We start from the raw sequence: 8,484 nt of genomic DNA, 5'->3' as shown, positions 1-8,484 counted from the left end.
AAATTTGATGTGAGTCGATCTTTGAGCATTGATGATGTCATTAAGCTTCTTACTGCTAGGATGCTCTTTTGGAGTAGAGTCATCTTCAACATCTTCATTTTCTAAGTCTTCTCTCTCAATCTCAGTTCTCCCATAGTCTTCAACCTTAGCCTTTAATAAGGCTAGCTCATTTGCATAACCATCAAATTGTGCAAGAATCTCATATTGCTCATCTAGTTGTGCTTTCAAAGCCACTTTCTCTAACTCAAGAGTGTTGCAGTCAATAGTCTTCTGTGAGAGTTGATACTCAAGATCATCTAAGGTCTTCCTTGACTTATTGGCTTGATCTCTCAACTCAAGAACTATTTGTTCTTGCCCCTTAAGGTCTTTAGTGACCTTTTTTCACTTTCTTCCTTTCTCTTTTAAGCTCTCTAAGGGCAACTGTGAGTTCAGCCTCTAGATGTGATTTATCGTCTTCCTCTTCTTCTTCTATAAAATCTTCCTTATTAGAAGAATCTTCTTTGTTTTCTTCCATATCTATTGAGACCATGAACATAGCCACATCATCTTCATCATTAGATGATTCTTCAGACTCTTCATCAGATGTGTCACTACATTTCTTAGAAACCAAACTTTTCTTCTTGTCCTTGCCTTTCTTGTATCTGTTTGAGAAGAATTTCTTCTTTCCCTTGAAATGAATTTTCTTTTCACTTTCATCTTCATCACTTTCTATTTTTCCTTGGTTAGGACACTTGGCTGCAAAATGTCCAACCCTTCCACAGTTGAAGCATTTGAAAGGCAACTTGTCTTTATATTTTCCTGTTCCCCTTTTCAACTTTCTGGTGAAATGAGATGTAACCTCATCTTCACTCTCATCAGTATCCTCCATAGACTGCTTCTTCTTCTCCTTGATTTTTAAATTTCTCATTGCCTTGAAAGCAGCTTGTTTGTCAGTGGACTTACCCTTTTTTCATCTCATTTCAAGAGCTGTGAAAGTGCCATGCACTTGATCAAGAGTGATAGTGTTTAGGTCCTTTGCCTCTTCAATAGCTGACACCTTGGAGTCATACTTGGGCAACAAAGATATCAGGATTTTTTGACAAACAACTGAATCTTCTAAATTGGCTCCCAGACCCCTAAAAGAGTTGACCACTTCATTTACCCTGGTCATATAGGTGTCAATATTTTATCCTTCTTGTATTAATAAAATTTCAAACTGGCCTCTGAAGGTCTGAAGCTTTGCTTTCCTTATCTTTTCATCTCCTTCATAAATGTTCTTCAATCTTCCCCAGATATACTTGGCTGAGTCACAATCTATTACCTTAGCCATCACACTCTTATCCAATGCTGAGAATATTGCATTCACAGCTTTTTGATTGTAACAATAAGCCTTCTTAGCTTCATTGTCAACTGGATCTCCTTCAGGTTCCTTGTACCCAATCAAAACTGATACCCAAACATCATAACTTAGTGAACCTAGGTACGACTGCATTCTCCTCTTCCACAAGATAAAATCAGATCCATCAAACTTTGGTGCATGTCCAGAATAACATTCACTTGCCATACTGTCACTGCCGTTACCTCTGGATCACTCAATTGTTGATCAAACTGTCACTGAGTATCGGCTCTGATACCAATTGTTGTAACCCGGCAGTCACTGAGAGGGGGGTGAATCAGTGAGTCCAATTCCGATCCCCAAAAACCTGTCTGATGTCTGACCAAGAAAAACCTGATATACCTGTCCCTGTTTGCATACAGTCGTACGCACACTCAGCCTCTCATAGGCACTTCCAAGTATGCACACCCATTCCACATTCCACGCACTTCAATATAAAATACAAACAACAAGCACCCACAACATAGGGTTTTTACGAGGTTCGGCAAATTGCTTACATCCCCGGAGTAGTGCCCGTACCTACTCAATACACTACTTTTGACTGCACCCACAGTCGGGAGCACCCACACCCAATTTTCTCAAGCCGAAGCTGAGATGGCACTCGTAGTGCCGATATAATGTGTAGCACCCACTACACGGGAGCACCCACTCCCGGTGCTTAGCACTCACTAAGCACACAATAAATAATACAATTAAATTGGGCTTATATCAATGCCCTACAGTCAAGCTCTGCCTAACATATGCATCCACAACTAGCTAGCATGCTTACAGTTCATCCACAACTAACCTAGCATATATACATTCATCCACAACTAACCCTAACATACATACATACATATAATGTAAAATCAAAGGTTAGAGAATCTCACAACCGATTGCCTGGGATGACTGGAAACTTGTACTGACAAGTTTGGTGCTCACACCTTCTCTCTCCTTGGCTTCTTGCTCTTCAAAGCAAACACATCCTTGCTTTCTTCTCTTCTTCCTTGGCTTTGAGTTAAGGTACCATTAACACACTTCAACCACCTCTTTTACCTCTTTTAATGGCCTAAGAACATTTATCATCAAGAATGTATGTTCATTCAAGGACCAACAAAGAGGGGAAAGCTTCTTCTACCAAAACCGTAGCATTTTTTCACTCAAAATCCATTTTTCTTGTTTCCATGGTATAGGGCTTGAAAAAACGAAGAAGCTGCAACTTGGTTCACCCAAATCCGAGTTAAAATGAGGGAGATATGACCATTTGAAGTTGGAGCAATAAGATAGCCTGAAATGGTATCTTCGCAGGGGTGGCGTAGGCTACACCGGTGGCGCGCGCAACAGGGGCGAAATCTGACCGTAGATCTCATATAAAAGATCTTGTAATCTAAGCCGTCGGATTAAACCAACGGACAATAGATCCAAACCATTAAATTTGAATCTCGATGATGTCATCATGACGTAGGCACTGACATCGTCAGAAGTGTTGTCGATCTATGATTGGTTGCTTTTTCGGATTTTAAGGGAGCTTGTCTCCCACTCACAAAAGAGAAATGCATATCGACCATTAGATCTGAATCCTCCATGATGCTTTAATCAGATTTTATGAGATCATTAAGATCAGAATCTTTTTTATACCTTCTATATACGCGCGAAACACTACAACATACCTTGATAAGGTGTAGCGCCAGTGCATCAAGAATTATGCACCTAACCAATCAAATTCTACGTGCAAGCATCTGTCTCATCCATGTCAGCGCAAAATCTCAGCAGCCTTTGGATGGGCATCAAGCCTACGTGGTCGAATCTTGGCCATCCATTTCACTTCCCTTTACTCCTCTTTATTACAATCAAGCCCCTGTCTCCATATGTTTCAGTGCTTAAAGACCCCTTGCAACTCAGACCTTCAAAATCTTTAAATTGCACAAAAGCCCTTCAAATTTCAAAAATAAATTCCGAAAAATCCACCCAACACCGAGAGCAACTGATGGATTTTCGGTTTGGATTTTCGAACCGACTTTACGGAAACACTTGTAACTTTTTCATACGATATCCGATTGAGATGAAACAAAGTGCGTTGGAATCTTAACTAGATGTTCTACGACTTTTTAGAAGACTCAATCATCTGAATCATCCATGTAAAAAGACCAAAATGCCCCTACACCTTTCTAATGACGTATCTTTCTCATACGGAATCAGAATGCGATGAAATAAGAACCATTGGAAAGATTGCATTTTTTCCGTATTGTTACATGTAGAATACTTCCTTTAAAAAATTCATCTTCAATGCCGAAACTGCCCTCGACTGCTACAAATGCCGTAACTTCTTCATACGGTATCGTAATGTGACGAAATCAAATGCACTGGACTAGGTAGATTACAATATATATTTTTCATGAAGAACCGATCTTCCAAAAATATCATTTTCACTGTCAAAAATTCCCTCGATCGTAAATAGGTCAATTTTACCAGTTTTGACCCAGAAACCCGCACCACCTATTAATGATGTATTAAACCACTCCATGCATACCAAGCTGCTCTATTATCTCATCGGTGACACTGGACACTACCATGTCATCATTTTCATCCACGTCACCCAAAATGGCCACGTCATCACCGCTACGTGGCCGAGTTGCCAACAAGGACAACCATAAAATAACATTCACTGCTTCCCAATGAGCTTTACCTAGACATGACAAGTATCTGCTCACCACACTGATAGCCTGTGAAATGTCGGGACAAGTGCAAACCATAGCATACATAATGGAGCCAATTGCACTAGAGTATGGAACACGTGACATGTACTCCACCTCTTCATCTATCTAAGGTGATAGAGCAGTTGAAAATCTAAAATGAAATATAAGAGGAGTACTTACAGGTTTGACATCTTTCATACCAAAACGATTCAATACCTTCTCAGTGTACTTCTGTTGAGATAGCCATAGCTTCCCTGCTTTTCTATCTATCTTGATCTCCATACCAAGGATCTTCCTTGCTACCTCCAAATCTTTCATTTCAAATTCAGAGCTTAATTGTTCCTTCAAACTATTGACCTCATTCATGTCTTTTGTTGCAATCAACATATCATCAACTTAAAGCAGCAAATATATGAATGATCCATTAGAGAGCTTTCTGAAATAAACACAACCGTCATATTAACACCTGCAGTATCCAAAACTAGCCATAATTGAATCAAACCTTTTATACCACTGTCTATGAGACTGTTTCAAACCATATAGGGATAAGGCTGTCAATATATAATCGAAACCATTTACCAAAACTGACCGGTTATAATCGAACCGATCCGCACCATAGTAAATTGATCCGATTTTAGTTTTATAGGCCATAATTCTAGTTCGAAATTGAACCAAACTGAAAAACCGATGGTTAACCGGCACCTAGTATTAAAGACTTAGAGTGTTTTGGATTTCGATGGGGCTCTACGAAAAAATGGGAGAAAAAAAAAAAGCAAAGTACTAGCTAAGAAGGGAGCTTCACTTTAACACAATGACACTTGTTAATTTTCTAATTCTAGGATCATAGTTAATTAGTTATAATATATGTAATCTTTTACATAGAAAGTATATTGTCCTTGAAAAAATAAATGTATATTGTCTTAACTCTTTAGGAAATTTAATATATGTATGATTCATGCTAGTTGTAGGATGCAAACCATTTTCTAAAATGACACTATTAACCCCATGTAAACCGGTTGTGAACCGAATAACAAAAATCGATTAAAAATCACTAAAATCGAAATCGGATGAAAATGATTCTGATTTCACCTTATTCCTATCCGATGCGGTTTTGGTTTCACCTTATCAAAATGCAAATCGAACTGAAATCGAACTGAATAACCAAAATCGCACCGTTTGACACCCCTATAGAGGGACTTCTTCAACAAGCATACATGGTCTCATTTACTTTAATAACAAACCCTTCAGGTTGATACATATAAATATGTTCTTGTAGTTCACCATGCAAGAATGTTGTTTTCACATCAAGTTGCTCCAACTCCAAATCATGCATAGTAACTAGAGCAAGTAGGATACGAATAGAACTATACTTGACAATATGTGAGAAAACATCATTAAAATCAATTCCTTGTACCTGACTATAGCCCTTTGTAACCAAACATGCCTTGTACCTAGCATCTTCAACACCTGAGGCAGATTCCTTCTTCTTGAAGACTCATTTGCAACAAACAATTTTCTTCCCTGTCCTCAGCTTAACAAGATTCCAAGTCTGATTTTTATGAAGAGATTCCATCTCCTCATTCATGGCAACCAACCATTTTGTAGAATCAATTGAAATAACAACTTCAGAATATGGTGCAGACTCACTATTTTCAATTGTATCTGCAACAGAAAATGCATAAGCAACAAATTCATTATGTACATACTTTTGTGGTTGTCTAATATTTCTCCTTGGTCTATCCTTGGCAATGTTGTACCGCTTTTCTTGATTCTCTTGAACGCCATCTCCTTTAGTAAAAGTAGACAGTTAAACTGAAGTAGATTGTGTTTTGTTTGAAGATGAACCATCAATTTCAAACTTGACATTCTCTCTAGATTTTTCTTGACCTTCATCATAATGAATAGGAGCTTTTTTCCTAGGATGCAACATAACAGATTCATCAAAAGTAATATCTCTACTTATAAGAAATTTTGGAGACTTTGCATCAGAACACCACAACCTGTATCCTTTCACTCTAGATCCATACCCAAGAAAAATGCGTTTCTTAGTCCTAGGTCCCAACTTCCCTTCATTCACATGTGCATAAGAAGGACATCCAAATACTTTTAAATTAGAATATTCTACAGGCTTACCTAACCAAATTTCCTCTGGAGTCTTGCACTCAATAGCTATGTAAGGAGATCGATTCATCGAAAAGGTTGTTGTGTTAATTGCTTCTACCCAGAACTCCTTGTCCAATCCTGCATTTGATAATATATACCTTACCTTTTTTAAAAAGAAATTCATTCACTCTGCCACTCCATTCTGCTGGGGTGTAGGGGTGTCAACCGATAGGGTCGGTCCGATTTTGGTCGGGCTTAATTGGGCTTGAAGACTTTCAAAGGCTGCATCGTGTCCACCCATTTAACTAATCGGGCTTAGTTAATGAGGGCATGGTACGTTTTATATTCAGTCGGTCGGCCTCAGGCTATAATCGGGCTACCTTAATCGGGCTTTAGTCGGGCCTTAATCGGGTTATGGACATGTTTGATGTTAAACGGGTTTTAACCGATTTTTAAACGGGTCCTGTTTAAAATGTGCTCTTATTTTCCAGCCCACTCATGCAAGCCTAAAAAAATGGCAATAAATCAATAAATGATACCAAATATAACCATTATTTAAAATGTGAACGTCTTTACTTTTTAGTTTTTACTCTTTAATTTGGGGGTAAAATAGGTATTCTACAATCATTACGGCTGGTGCACAATAGGTCGGTCTCGGTTGGTGTTATTAGGTCGGTCTCAATCGGGCACCCAAGGGTCCCCACAAGTTTGAATGAATGTAGTCTAAAGTTTCCTTGGTCCTGTGAATATTAGTACTGAAACTGACTCTCTTCTGCTTCCCAAACACACAATGCTCACATAACTCCATTGTTCTTGTACTCTGACCAAACAACAAGCCCCTTTTACTTAATGATGCCATCCCTCTTTCACTCATATGGCCTAACCTCATGTGCCATTAATTTGTGACATCTAATTCAAACATAGATGATGAAACGGCTGCAACAGACCCAGTGACTGTAGTACCCTGCAACACATACAAACTGCTAACCTTGATTCCTTTCATCAACAAGAGAATACTCTTAATGATCTTCATGACTCCACCTTCAGTTATATACTTACACCCATTTGAATCAAGAGTGCCTAAACTGATGAGATTCTTCTTCAAATCAGGGACATACCTGATATTAGACGAGGTTCTGACAATGCCATCATACATCTTGATGTTGATCGTTCTTATTCCAATAGTCTTACAAGAAGCATTATTTTTTATCAACACAACTCCACCTCAAACTGATTCGTATATGAAGAACCATTCACCATTGGGACACATATGATAGGAACAATTAGAGTCAATAATCCATTCATCCTGTGATCTGACTCTGTCACCAATCACCAAAAGCATGTCAGACTCACTCTCATCTTCAATAATACTAGCTTCTACAGAATCATCTCTCTTCTGTTGATTTTGGGCACTACCACCTACTTTCTACTTATTTAAAAGCTTATAGCATTCAGATTTAATATGTCCACTTTTCTTACAGTAATTACACGTCAAATTCTTGTACTTAGATTTTGATCTAGCATTCTTTTTGTCACCTTCTGAACCCCTTTCACTTGTTTTCCCTCTAGCTACCAAACCAATGCCATTAGATTTATTGGTAGATGTCAACTCATCATCAATCTTCTGCTTGCTTTGCAGATTCATTTTGATATTCTCAACAAAAATTGTCTTTTTACCCTAAATCATGGTATCTCTAAAATGTTTATAAAATGGAGGCAGAGAATATAACAATAATAGGGTCAAATCTTCATCGTCTATTTTAACATCTATCATTTTCAAATCAGTAACAATAGAATTAAACTCAGATATGTGGGATTTAATAGAAGTACATTCACTCATATGAAGGGTATACAGTTGTTGCTTCAATCTCAACTTATTGGTGAGGGATTTGGTGAGGTAGAGATTCTCTAACTTCTCCTATAACTCTGCAGTCGTTTTCTCTGAGAGAACTTCCTGTAGAATATCATTTGAAAGACACAACTGAAAAGTTGAAAGGGCTTTATCATCTAAATTATTCCAATAATCATCGGACATAGTTGCAAGTTTTCTTCAAACCTTGCTGTGTAAGAACAGTCATCATTCGAACCTGTCATAGACTAAAACTGATGTTGTCGTCGAACTTATCAATATCGTATTTCATTGAAGAGGACATGGATCGAAGTAATCCAAACCTCTGATACCAATTTGTTAAATCAAACACCAAGAAAATACGAAAATAAATAGACAAAACATCTGCACGACATAGAGATTTAACGAGGTTCACACACCATAGTGGTGTTCTACGTCCTTGGGCAAAGAAGAAGATGTTTCACTATGCAGAAGAGAGATTA

This window comes from Macadamia integrifolia, chromosome 7, assembly GCF_013358625.1.
Source record: "Macadamia integrifolia cultivar HAES 741 chromosome 7, SCU_Mint_v3, whole genome shotgun sequence".
Lineage (NCBI taxonomy): Eukaryota > Viridiplantae > Streptophyta > Magnoliopsida > Proteales > Proteaceae > Macadamia > Macadamia integrifolia.
Note: the sequence above shows the minus strand (reverse complement) of the source record.